Source organism: Lygodium microphyllum, chromosome 27 (assembly GCF_053477565.2).
Source record: "Lygodium microphyllum isolate KBCC chromosome 27, Lygodium_microphyllum_v1.1.10, whole genome shotgun sequence".
Taxonomy (NCBI): Eukaryota; Viridiplantae; Streptophyta; class Polypodiopsida; order Schizaeales; family Lygodiaceae; genus Lygodium; species Lygodium microphyllum.
Genome location: NC_141161.1, coordinates 29,883,864 through 29,897,814, shown reverse-complemented (window position 1 = coordinate 29,897,814; position 13,951 = coordinate 29,883,864). Strand labels below are relative to the sequence as shown.

Here is a 13,951-nt window from a genome sequence, read left to right as displayed (position 1 = left end):
GTTTGCTCTTGCCGTACTTAAGCAAGATCTCTGGTCATGGCTACACCCTTCTTCTACAGGGTTTACTTTTCATTCTGCGCAGTATACAACTACATGGTCGCGGTTGGACCGCATGTACATCATGCAGGATGATGCTTTTCTTCTTGAGATGTTGGAAATGAAAGTGTTGCAGCAATATGCCTTGTCGGACCATTTTCCTCTACAGCTTGAGATTCTTGTACAACCCATTGCACCTTTTAAGCAAATTCTGGATAGACTCCCTTTGCGTTTCAACTCGTCTTATTTTAAGCATTCAATCTTTTAGGGTTATATGCAGCAATTGATTGATAGGGACTTCTCCTCTGAGGGCAATGCTTCTTTTGAACGATTACTCTCTAATGTGCAGCGGGTTGTTCGGCAGTATGGGATCCATCATGCCTCTCTTTGTCTGCGGCGTCGATAAGCAGCGGAGGAATTACTGGCTTTGGTTCATTCTCTACTGGTGGAGACTCCAGATGATGTATTTCTGCTGCCATTGGCTATGCGTTTGGCTGATCTTATTAAAGAGTTTCAGTCGAAATCTTATCAACAGGCCAAATTCCAAAATTTGACTGAGAATTTGCAAGATAGTGCTTGTCAGACTCCTAAGTTCTTTCGAGCTCTCCATGCATCTCCTGCTCGAGAAAATATGACTAGACTTCGGGATGCAGAAGGTCAAATGGTCATTGATCCTCAAACTATTGTGAATATGTGTAGGAATTATTTTCTAGACCTTCTTAGTTCTACTCCTTCACCTTCTGACCAAATTACTCATGTCCACTCAGTTTTCTATGATTTGGTCCGCAATCAGGTTCCACATGACATGCAAACTACTTTGGAGACAGATATTCGTGAGGCGAAGGGTCATCTCTCGCTGAAAACGTGCTCGTGTCTCTCTACACTCATCATCATACCAGCCATTCTGTGGGGCATTACCTCGTGGAGGTTTATCTGACGGTGTAGTGTGTGGGAAAGCATATGTTGCTGAAGTGTGTATTATCTCGGCCAACTGTCCTGTAAACTCATCCAGAGAGGCCTGTGTATCTAGCTCCCTCAATGCATCTCGCACAGTAGTGTTGTGGTTGCTTCCACAAAATCATAGCGTGGTAATTTTGGTATGTGTGACTGTGCTTCGTGTATATGCCTATATTGCATTGTGAAACCTAGAATAGCATGGTCTGCTACTAATCCAATTGGTCTGTCTGAGATTTCAAAGCTTTTTATGTCAGGTAGCAAGTTGGGTGATCCAATCAAATAGTCCACTGTGCTTGACCCTTTCTTGTTATTCCAACATGTGAAGCCATTAGATCTTGGCCACTGTGATAACCCGTTAAGGATGGCCAAACCATGTGCACTTCCCAATGCTAGTAGGTGTGTTCCATATTCTGTTATCTCTCTATCTTGGGCTGATCTAACTAATCCCACTTCATCTAATGCAATATCTCTGAACATCTCATCACTAGTGTCAAAGAAAGCAAATTGGTTGTTTCCTGTGCGTGCATTAAAGTCTCCTGCTAGTAGAACATCCCCAATTCTCATGTATCCCATTATGTCCTCATATAGTGGTGTATACGGGGATGCCTCTTTAGGGGCAAACTTAGAGTATGCAGGGGGAAAATAGCATATGGCAATATACATGTCTCGAGTTCTTCTTGTACGTAACCTGATCCACATGTATTTTGCCTCTACATCTCTATGTACCACTTGGACTGTATCTCGAAGCTCTTCTCTAAATAGAATTGCCACACCTCCTGATCCCCTCGTCCCTCCAAGCCGCCTAGGCTGAGGGCGATATACACTTTCCCATCTATATCCATATACATCAGGTAGATGGCTGTCTTTACATTGATGTGTCTCAGTATACATAGCAATGTCTATCCCTTTGAAAGTATCCTCAAAATAACCTGCATCTGTCTTAAGGGAGCCATTGCAATTCCACAGTGTGAACTTCAGGGTCTCATAGGCCGCGCACCGTCATGCCGTCCTTTTCTCTGTGATGATGACTCTTCCATCTCTGTATACAACCCATTTACCTACTTTCCGTGCCTCTAGAATATGTGGTATATTTTCCCTCCTGTGGGCTAACTGGGCTAGGGTGAGGTCTTCATCTAGGTAGATCTTTTCTCCTTTGAGAGCGATCCTCTTGGAGAGGAAGGCTCTCTTCTTTTCCAAGTATCCAAACTTCAAGATGAGGACTTTTGTTTTTGTGTCAGCTTTCCCGACTTGCCAAGGCCCAATGATGGGTATATGTGTAGCCCCAATTTTGGTGGCAAGAGCTGTAGCATCTTCAATTGGGGAGCTTTTCTCATCTAGTCCAACCACTCTTACGTGGAGTGCGCGTGCTCGTCTTTTTGCCTCTTCTTCCAAGGTGGCATTCATAACTTCCACTTTGTTGCCATGCATTCCTTTGTTCTTTTTTGCCACATCTATCCATTCTGCATTTTCTTTGACGGCATTCTCAACATTCTCCATTTTCTTTTGGGTGCCTTCCACCACACTTGCATAGGTGTGCATATCCTTTTTTAACACATCCATTTCTTTTTGTAGTTCTGGTGTGGTTTGTGGTTCCTTTTGTTCGTCCAGTTTCTTTTTGCATTTCTCTAGTTCTTCTTGTAGATTAGAGATCAATGAGTCTTTCTCTGCCATGTGTGCATCCAATGTTTGTTGCATCTCCTTTTTTAGTTCTTCCATCATTTCAGCTCGAACCCGCTCTTGTATATCCTTTTCCATTTCCTTCCTCATGTTACGTATTTCAGCACGGAGTATGGTCAACATCTCCTCATATAGTGTTTCATTAATTTTGCGGGATGTCTTCCCATATCTACTCGACCCTAGAGAGACATTCCAATCTCAGGTTTTACGCCCATAGGTTTTGTATCTCGTGTTCTTTGGCGGTGTATGAAACATTGTCTCCATGGTTGGTTTTGTGATTCCTTCATTGCTAGTTTCTTCCATCATGATTATAGTATGTGCTATAGCATAAAACTGTTTACAGTCTGACTAGAGTAGTAAACCAGTAACATAAACTATCACTATAGCATGAACTGTTAGTATATCATAAACTATCAATGTGACTGCATCATAAGATATGACTGTAGCATGAACTGTCAATGTAGCATAGAACTATCAATCTCACATAAACTGTCACTGTAGCATGAAATGTTAATGTGCGTCAGTCTGAAATCACGCAGGTCTCCAGTCCACAGAGCATGCAAGGTTCACATTAGTCTGAGTACATCTGCAATCTCAGTACATTCACAGTGTCACAGAGAGAGAGAGAGAGAGAGAGAGAGAGAGAGAGAGAGAGAGAGAGAGAGAGAGAGAGAGTAATTAATACAATTACCTTTTACGAAAAAAAAAAGAGAGAGAGAGAGAGAGAGAGCTGTGGCTGCCCTACAATCAGCTATAAAGAAATACCCTAACGCAGAAACATAAACAGAAACTGTACGACAAAGCACAGATTGATAAAAGAGCACAGTTAGGGTTAGGGTAACTCAGAGACAATGAACACAGTGAATGAATGAAGTGATATGACTATTGAATATACGATGCTCATGTAGCCAACACACTATGCACTGAATGAATACTGTACCTCGAACTCCTGTATCTCAAGGATCAGGGTAGGGGTAATGAGCTTGAGAGTTTGTCGCACTCTGAACGGATCCAGAATCGCAGCAAGGCAGCCTCCCGATGTTAAACACTAGCATCGGATACCAGTAAACACACCAGTGAGAAGCTGGATCTGATGCAGATAGTAGTGAGAAGAGAGAAAGACTAAAAACGCAAGCAACATGTAAGAGAAAGACTCAAAAGGCAGACAGGACAGCCTGCAGGAGAGAGAAAGACTAAAACCATAGGCAGGAGGTGAGATAGACTAAAAACGCAGGCAAGACAGCCTGCAGGAGAGAGAAAGACTAAAAACGTAGACTGCAGGAGAGAGAAAGACTAAAAACGCAGATTACAAGATTGTGATGACGTGGTAAGCTGTACGGCAGCAGGTTTGCACAGGAACAATAATTACCTAACTAGAATCAGCTCCAAACTGTGTGAAGAGGGCTGGAAATCAAGCAACAACTATGGAGATAGCAATCCAGCTTCGGCTAAGATGATCTCCGCGAACAGGGTGTGGGCAGCAAGCTGAAACACCTGAAATCTGCAAAATGAGATTTTGGGTTGAATGGAGGGCAGCATACGTATTTATAGAAAGTCTGGGCCCTTCCAATTGGGCTTGTGCTTATGGGACACAAAAACTCTCTAGGATTGCATTTCTTTTAAATAAACAAGGTTTCTTCATTAATTAAGCATGTTTTGGGGCTGTTTAAGTAAAGCTTATGCATTTTTAGCTCAACACCCCCTCTCAGGCCCAACAACGGTGCCACGAGAATAGAGGCTAGCCAAGCCCTTTCTTGGTTTATCTTTTACCCCAAGGCGTCCCACCCCAAAGTAGCGAGAGCATCGGACAAAGGGTGCATGTCGGCTGTCTAGTGGCCTACTAAGACTACAAAGACGATGGTTATCTCACCAAGGGAGCCCAAGTGATCACCTACAAAGGGTGCACATCAGCTACCCAGTGGCCTACCAAGACCTACAAAGGTGGATCGAATCAGCTATGGACCTTTTTTTTTTGTTTTTCTTTAAGGGCTTTTTAGGTTTGATAGATTAAGCATTAAGTGAGGGTTGCAAATCAAGCTTGGTCCTATTGAGTATCCGTGCCCCAAACGGGAGAGTAATAAGGGATGGTCAGATCCAAGACCTTCACAAAACAAGCATACTATCCCTACCATTACTAGGTGTCGGTGATGAAGAAAATGACCAAGGTGTGTGCATAGCAAATATGTCAAGCAAGCAAGACAAGCAAAGCAAGTAAGCAAGGTGGGAAAGACTACCTTGGAGACTGCCATGTGTAATGCCATGAATATGGTGGATCCTAGAGTCGACCACTCCAAACGACCGAAAAGGGATAAATGTGCACAGATGCATGTTTACATGAACAAAATGCCAATGCATGGGGTAATGCAAAGGGAGATGCAAGATATCATGCTCATGCAATATGCTATGCAATGGCGCCACTGAGACAATGTCCTCACAGGAGAATTGTTTACTTGTCCAAGTGTCCTTTTACAATCATGCCTTCTTGATAGTGCGGATGAAGTTACAAATGTCCATAATACAATATAAAAGAATAAATGAATGTAATGTCTAAAAAAAACTATAAGCATCATCACTGTCACTATCAAGAGTAGAAGCCGCCCCCTCTCAAAATCGAAGGGAAAGCAAGAGGGGAGCACCCTCTCCCCGTCAAGCTGAAGAAGTACCGGAGGGTGTACCCAAGCCGATCCTGGGTAGCAGGTACTGAAGAACCAGCCGGTTGACCGCTTTGGTCAAGATATTTGCAAAATTATCTGATGATGGCACAAACTCTAGGCGAATAGTACCTAGCTCAACTTGCTCTCTGGAAAAGTAGAAGTGGACTCCCATATGCCTTGTCCGTGGTGTGATGATTGGATTGCCCGCAAGGGCAATGGCACTCTGGTTGTCGCAGTAGACAACTATGGGAGAGTCACATGGAAAGTGAAGCGCGAGTAAACTACTCAGATAGATGGCCTTGGTGGTGCCATCGAAGAGAGCCTGATACTCAGCCTCGGCCATGGAAGCTGCCACTGTCTCTTGCTTATGGCCGGACCAAGAAATGGGAGCCATGTCTAAGGTAAAGAGGTAGCTGCAATGGGAACGGCAGGTGTTAGGATCTCCTGCCCAATCAGAATCAGTGTACCCCTGCAAACATAAACCAGAACCATATGTCAAGCCATAAGAATAAGTACACCGCAAACAACACAACACATGAAGACATGCAATCCAATGTGACATCCTAGGTGTTGTGAAATACTGACTGAGCATGCTAACTGAGTAAGCTAAATCTGGCCTAGTGTGAATTAACCGAAGAAATTTTCCTACAACAGAACGATAGGTATGTTCATCGAAGGGCTGTCCTAGGGTATCCTTCGACAAGTGGACAGTAGGATCTAGAGGCATGGCCACTGGCCGTGGCTGATCCTGAGTATACTGTTCCATGAGCTGAAGTGCATACTTCTGCTGTGACACAAAAATACAGCCCCCAAAACGAACTATCTCCATCCCCAAGAAATAGGACAACAAACCAAGGTCTGTCATCTCAAATGTAGCTTTAAGCTTAGCCTTGATTTTCACTATGACAGCAGAATCTGAGCTTGTGATGAGTAAGTCGTCAACGTATAGCAAGATATAGCTAACACCCTCTGCAGTAGATTGAACATATAAGTTCGGGTCATAAGGGGTAGAATGTTATCCGTGAGTCTGCAATAACTCATCCATCCTATGGAACCAAGACCGCGGTGCTTGCTTCAGCCCATAAAGAGCTTTATGCAAGTGGAATACCTTATCCCTAGGGTTTCCTGAAGGAAAGCCTGGTGGCTGCTCCACATAGACTTCCTCCTCCAAGAAACCATTCAGGAAGGCACTCTTGACATCCATCTGATGTATCGGCCAACTGTGGTGAGCGGCTAGCGCGAGTAGCAACCAAAAGGAAGTCAACCACGCAGTAGAGGTGAAGGTATCTTCATAGTCAATGCCATGCTTCTGTCGAAACCCTTGCATGACAAGGCGAGCCTTATACTTATCTAAAGTATAATAACTCATCCATCCTATGGAACCAAGACCCCGGTGCTTGCTTCAGCCCATAAAGAGCTTTATATAAGCGGAATACCTTATCCCTAGGGTTCCCTGAAGGAAAGCCTGGTGCCTGCTCCACATAGACTTCCTCCTCCAAGAAACCATTCAGGAAGGCACTCTTGACATCCATCTGATGTATCGGCCAACTGTGGTGAGCGGCTAGCGCGAGTAGCAACCGAAAGGAAGTCAACCGCGCAGTAGGGGTAAAGGTATCTTCATAATCAATGCCATGCTTCTGTCGAAACCATTGCATGACAAGGCGAGCCTTATACTTATCTAAAGTCCCATCACCTTTTAGCTTGGTCCTAAAAATCCACTTTGTTCCGATGACTTTCTTAGGGTTCGGATGATCTACCAATGTCCAAGTCTCGTTTCAATCAATACTCTCTAGCTCTTTCTTCATGGCCTCTCGCCATTGAGGGTGCTCAAGAGCCTCCTGCCTTGTATCCGGCTTAGAATGCGCTATATAATCAGTTGTAAACAACGAGGCAAATGATGCTTGAGGAGCACATTGGGCAGATCTTTTAGGTCCCTCCGGAGTAGAATCCAGTGGTAGGATCTGCGAATCTCGCATGGTCTGCTGGTACCAGTGAGGTAACGGGTCTCGAGGAGGGGGCCTAGGAGAGGAAGAATTTGTGGAAAATGTTAGGAGCGGGAAGTAGACCACACTGAGTAGGCACGATCTCTGATGATGTGGAAGAAGGAATCGGTTTCAGAGTCTTGTGCAGAGGACTGCACAATATACCTCTCGTCAAAGACGACATCCCGCCTAACGATCACCTTGTTTGTTCGAGGATCAAACAAACGATAGGCTTTCACTTCAGAGGAATATTCCACAAAAATAAGGAGGTCAGCTCAGGGAGTGAGTTTGCCTATCTTGTTATCAGACGTGTGTGTGTACGTACGATACTCGAAGACTCTAAAGTGGGAAATGACTGGCCGAGAGTCAAAAAATGCCTCATACAGGGTCTTCTGAGGAATAGCTGCAGTCGGGCACCGTTTGAGGATGTACACCGAAGTGTTGACAGCCTCGATCCAAAGGTGCTCAAGGAGCTTTGTTGTGAACAGCATAGAGCGTGCCATTTCCGCGAGTGTCCAGTTCCTACGCTCGACGACTCCATTCTGAGAAGGGGAGTTGGTAGAGGTGAGATAGCAGGAGACGCCATGCTTCTGTAGAAACTCGGAAAACTCATGGGAGATGAACTCACCACTGCTATCACTCCTCATACAACCAACATGACGAACAGTCTGGTTATGAACCAACAACATCCAAGCGAAAAATATGTGAAAGCATTTGACTTATACTTGAGAAAATACACCCATATCTACCTGGAATGATCATCCACTATCAAAAAGATGTACAACACGCTGTTCAAGGCAGCAGTGGATGTTGGCCCACAAAGATCAACATGAATCAATCTAAGAGGCGCCTCAGCACGATGTGAGGTTTGCTGAGGGAATGGGTTACGGTGTTGCTTCCCGAGCTGACATGCTTTACAGACATCTCGAGCTAGCTTCAGGCGTGGAAGGCCCTTAATCAGCTCACTGCATGACAACTCATAAAGAGAGTCATAACCAAGATGCCCTAAGCGAAAATGCCAAAGGCGCTCATTATTTGTAGGCTCCCAAGATGTGGCTAAGGCCTGGAAGCTAGGGAACATGGAGCCCTCAGTTGTTGGCTTGGTCAGAAAATGTGTCATATGTGGTATAGACCATTAGACTATGCCTCATCGCGAGCAATCACTAAACCAATTAGAGAGTCAAGGACCTCGACTGTGGTCGTTGTAAAGAAAACTACTCGTCCCAACTGGCAAAGCTGCTGAATGAATAACAAGTTCACTCCAAGCTGAGGGACATGATATACATTGTCCAACGAAGCTAGATCCGGACCCTTGTTAGTGGCAAAACTAATGCAACCTTGAGCCTGAATCTTGACTGAAGAGTTGTTTCCTACATGGACCCGTTCGGCTGCAGGGGCTTGGGAACGGAAAATGCTCGCTATAGGAGTCATATGATATGTAGCTCCACTGTCCACAATCCAAACAGGAGGTGAAGTGCTCGGCTATGATGAGTGGGCCTCTGCGGTAACCTCGTCAGGAGAGGCAACTCACAGATGTGGACGAGACTCGCATCGGATGTCTCTATGGAGACGATGTGGGCCTCTGCAGACTAGTCAGACAAGCCCTCTAGAGTTGAGAATGTTGTCGACTGAGATGGCTGAGCGGTGGCAGTATGAGTCTGACCTTTAAACTGCCCTTTGCCATCACTCTGCCTCCCTTGCTGGGGGTTGTCTGATTAAGGGGCGAGGGTTTGTGACTTAGATTTTGGTACTATGCCTCTTGCCTTTGATCGACACTCGTCGTCAAAATGGCTAGCCTTTTGACAATGTTGACAATATCTATTCTTTTTAGGTACATTTTGCCACGCAGGTTTGAGAGATTGGGATGTTCCTTGCGATTCCCTGGATTGATTTTGCTTTTACTTTTGATTTTGATTTTGAGTGGAGGTTTGGTTTTGTTTTCCCTTCCCTTGTTGCCCTTTCTGTGAATGAGCAACAAGGGCCCCCTTTGAAGAGGAATTCATATGAAATTGATTGAACAACCGTGCGTAACACAACAACTGACACTCAAATTCATAGAATGTAGGCATGGTAGGCTTTGAAACTATACCTTCCACAAAATTGAAATATTTCCTTAGAAGTTTATTTAGGAACAATGTGACCTGATCGTCAGAGGACTTGGGAGTCCCCGTAGTGGAGAATTCAGCGAGAAGATTCTGATACTCAGCCAACTTGACTTTCAAGTCATCTTGGTCAGTGATCTTGAAAAGCTGGAGCTCATGGTCAAGATTGGTACGACGGGTCTTGTCTCGAGCCGCATAGCAGTCAGTCAAGTGTGCCCATTGCTTAGATGCTATGTCAAAATGCTAAAGCTGAGAATGAAACTCAGGCAATATACCTTGGATCAACTCAACAATAGCGGAGGCATTCCTAGCCTTCCATGAGTGGACAACCTCGTATGGGACAAGTGCGGGATCGGGTTGGGGCTCAACCATTGTACAAGACCCCATAGGTTCTGGGAGTCAAGGACATGTCTCATCAAGTTCGACCAAGTGGTAAAGTTTGACCCGTTAAAACCATTCTTGTCATTTAATGCATGCTTGGCAGAAGATGAGCTAGAACCATGAGGTGTCGGGTAGGTGGGGTAAGATGGATGTGGGGGATAAGATGGTGGAGGTGGATATGTCTAATAGGTAGAATGAGGGGGTAGAGGTGGGTAGGCAGAAGTAGACTGTGAGTGTCCAATGAGTGCCGATTGAGGCGGAAGCACTGAAACATGAATGTTTCCATAAGGTGCCGGTGTAGGTGGAGGCACTGGGACACGGAAGCCCTGTCCAAAGTGAGGCTGGGACACAACAGTATGAGTAGAAGGTCCACTAGGTAAACCCATGGAGGTAAACTGTGGAGTCAACTGATCCACACTCGAGAGAGATTGGGGGGGATATCCAAGCTGCAATGATCCCAAAAATGTGTGTGAAGTAGGTGGAATACCACCCGGCTGAGGGAAGAATGAGGTCCTAAAGGATGTGCCTATGTTTCCATAACCCCCCGGTGTGATATGCAGTGCGACATGAGGTGTCTGAAATAGAAATGTAAATGGTGTAAATGGAAGTGGAGAAGCAATGGAAGAATGTGGAGGGATAGGTGGGTTTTGAAAATGTGGTGAGGTGCATATGCATTTTCTTTATTTTTAATATTAAATGATTGAAAATGAAAGTGTGAAGGTGATGATGCACCATGCAATGAGAAAAAAGGAACACCAAATTCATTCTGATTTTGTGAAGTAGACTGAAAAAAAGGAAGGTTAGAAGAAGAGGTACGTGTCTTTTACTTATAATCCCCACAACGTCTGTTAACGTACAAGAATTGGTCCTCAAGAGGATCTTTTCCATAGTCAACAGAGTGGACTCTTTCTTCCACATGATCTCTACCAGAATATTTCAAAGCAGAAGAGGTAAAAGAAGAAGGAACAAAAGACGAATCTAAAGTACCTTGTACCGGAGTGGACGGAAGAGGATGAAAGAAAGAAACATACTCCGGGTCTTGTTCTCCAAGGGGGGGCCCATTTTTTATGGAGGTCTCGACGGCCCTGCAACATCATCAGATTTACGCGCAACATCTGAAGAGAGAAATTCATGCATAGCTTTATTTAGAAGATTTTCTTGAAGGGCAATCCTTCGATCGAGCTCCTCAATCTTCTTTCATCTATAAGCTATGATCAGTTAGTATTCTTCAAATGTCAGCTTGCCTAGCTTTTCTTTCATGTAATCGGAAGTGTCTTCCACCATGTCGGAACTTTGTAGAGCAAGCTGATCGGCCCACTCTCACTAGATTCTTGGCATTATTGGTTTTGGAGACTAAATCGATGTTGTTGTGTTCGAAGTTATTTGAACCTATTGTTGTTCTTGCTTCTTGTGTAGAGCTCTCAGATCAAAGGCCTAGGTTTCTTAGAGAGTACCCGGCTCTAATACCATGTAAAGAAATACCCTAACACAGAAACATAAACAGAAATCGTACGACAAAGCACAGACTGATAAAAGAACATAGTTAGGGTTAGGGTAACTCAGAGACAATGAACACAGTGAATGAATGAAGTGATATGACTACTGAATATACGATGCTCATGCAACAAACACACTATGCAATGAATGAATACTGTATCTCGAATTCCTGTATCTCAAGGATTAGGGTAGGGGTAATGAGCTGGAGAGTGTGTCGTACTCTGAACGGACCCCAAATCATAGCAAGGAAGCCTCCGAATGTAGAATACCGGCAAACATAGTAATGAGAAGTTGGATCTGATGTAGACAACGGTGAGGAGAGAGAAAGACTAAAAACGCAGGTAGGACAGCCTACAGGAGAGAGAAAGACTAAAAATGCAGACTGCAGGACTGTGATGATGTGGCAGGCTATGTGGCAGGAGCTTTGCACAGGAACAGCAATTGCCTAGCTGGAATCAGCTCCAAACTGCGTGAAGAGGGCTGGAAATCAGGTGCCAACTAATGGAGACAGCAATGAACAGCTTCGGCTGAGATGTCCTCTGCGAATGGGGTGTGGGTAGCAAGCTGAAACACTTGAAATCTGCAAAAATGAGATTTTGGGCTGAATGGAGGGCAGCCTATGCATTTACAGAAAGTTTGGCCCCTCCCAAGTGGGTTTGTGCTTATGGGAAACAGAAACTCTCTAGGATCGGGTTTCTTTTAAATAAACAAGGTTTCTTCATTAATTAAGCATGTTTTGGGGCTGTTTAAGTAAAGCTAATGCATTTTTAGCTCAACGTTAGCTGTTGCCCTGTATCAATTCTACTGCCCTGTACTATACTAGGCCTGTGCAGTGTGCTGCCTGCCCTACACCCCCAACCAGCATGCTGGACACGTACCTGGATGCCCTACCATCCTGTGCTATGCCTTGTGGCCCTGCTCTTTGGAGGGCCTTTTTGCGTTGATTGTGTTCGACATACCTGTGGATGCTTTCTCATGGACTGCACTGATTCACCTCCCATGGTCGGAGATGCAACCATGGATGTCGAAGATGATGCAGTGGAAGAAGATATGGGGCCCTACATTGACAAGATGGCTTATTCGCCCAATGACATTTAGCCTTTTGTCAAATGCCCCTGACTCCGGTGATTCTCCACTACGCTTGTATGCTCAGGTGCCTTCTACCTTGTAGGATTTGCAAGAGCCAAATTGGGAACAATTGCTAGAGTTTGATAACTCTCTTTTGGAGGAGTATGTTAAGCATAATCATCAAATTATTCTTGCATCTGCAGAGGAAAAGATCTTGAACACATAGGTGAATACTCAGGAGGTTCTTCCCTCCTTTCGAGCTTTCATGAGCAAGGTGTCATTCTGTTCTTCACCAGCCGGATTCCAGTTCTGCTTCTATGAGGTTGTGCTTCACTCTACCTCGGCACGGGATTTTCTTCTCCATCAGCAGCCCCTTTCTTTTGATAAACAACTAGTGCATATTGTTTCATGGTGTTCAATGGCAAATTTCCAATGTCTGCTCAAGGAGGCATGTTAGTATGGGTGGAGGTGGAGTGTTGCTCGGCTGTTTATTGGGCCTTCCTCAAGGATGCTATGGCTGCAGTGGGTCATGTGTCAGTGCCTCCCAGTGTGAAAGCAGCCAACAGAAATCAGTTGTGCATGCTATAGAATATGAACAAAAAGAGACCCAACTGGTTGCGCCTCAATTGCAATGGTATGCGGCCTCTTTGGTTTTGGCTCAAGTGGGGTACATTCGCTAGACACTATTTCTCTTGTGGTGAATTGTTGAGCCAGCCTGTTCAAAACAGTACTTCTGTCTAGCAAAAGCAACATCCTAGCAAATAATATTTGTATCGTAAACCAGTGGCCGTTTTTCTAGTTGAAGGAAATGCCTAATAAATAGTCAAGTACTGCACTCTTTAGCTACTATACTCCGGAAACAAAGTAAGGGAAAGCCCCATACGTCAAGAGCTGCACTGTTATGAATCAAAGACTGGGTCACTTCTTGGTAGAACGTCTAGATTGAAAGAATACCTTGGTGGTTCAGCCCATAAATAAGACCAAAATATGCCCCTTGTCCTGCTAAGCAATAGATTATTCAGCCCAGCAAGTCTAAACCCAAGCAACTACTCCTCCTTCAAATCTGGAGATGCAAGGATGGACAGAAGCCCAACACAATAAAGGAAAAGCCAAGGAGACTTTTATGCCTATAGTAGCTATTGACCCTTCTTCATGGCCAAACCTCCTCTGCACTTATTCGTAGTGCCAATAAATCCTTGGATGTGGCAACTGATTGAGTTTGTACTACTCCCAAGGATCTGTAGCCCCCCAAAGAATAATAGCAACAACAGTGCGACCGTGACCCTCCAACTTAGCTGGCTTTTGATTTTGCTGGTTGAGTCATCACACCATGGGATCGCAAGTATCTAGATTCTACCTCCCACCCTGTAGAAGGACCTTCGTCCTTATGGGCCGAACCTTCGAAATTGAATCCTTTGCGATGTTAGGAGACTTCTTTGAAGATGGTATACTAGAGATATTGCAAAGGCCCAGGCCCATGTGGCAAAATCTCGTCAACACTCTTGAGCCTATGTGTTTGTCTAGTCCCACAATGCCTCTTGCACACTTGTCCCTTTTTGTTTGTTGAATCCATTGTATTTGGTTCATATATGATGGC

The 13,951-nt window shown here is 44.6% G+C and overlaps 1 protein-coding gene across 9 annotated transcripts in view; it reads left to right on the top strand.

Annotated features, from left to right (window-relative positions):
- Positions 1–13,951, top strand: part of LOC148012169 (protein ZINC INDUCED FACILITATOR 1-like) — a 265,948-nt gene that overhangs the window by 107,380 nt on the left and 144,617 nt on the right. The window lies entirely within an intron of this gene.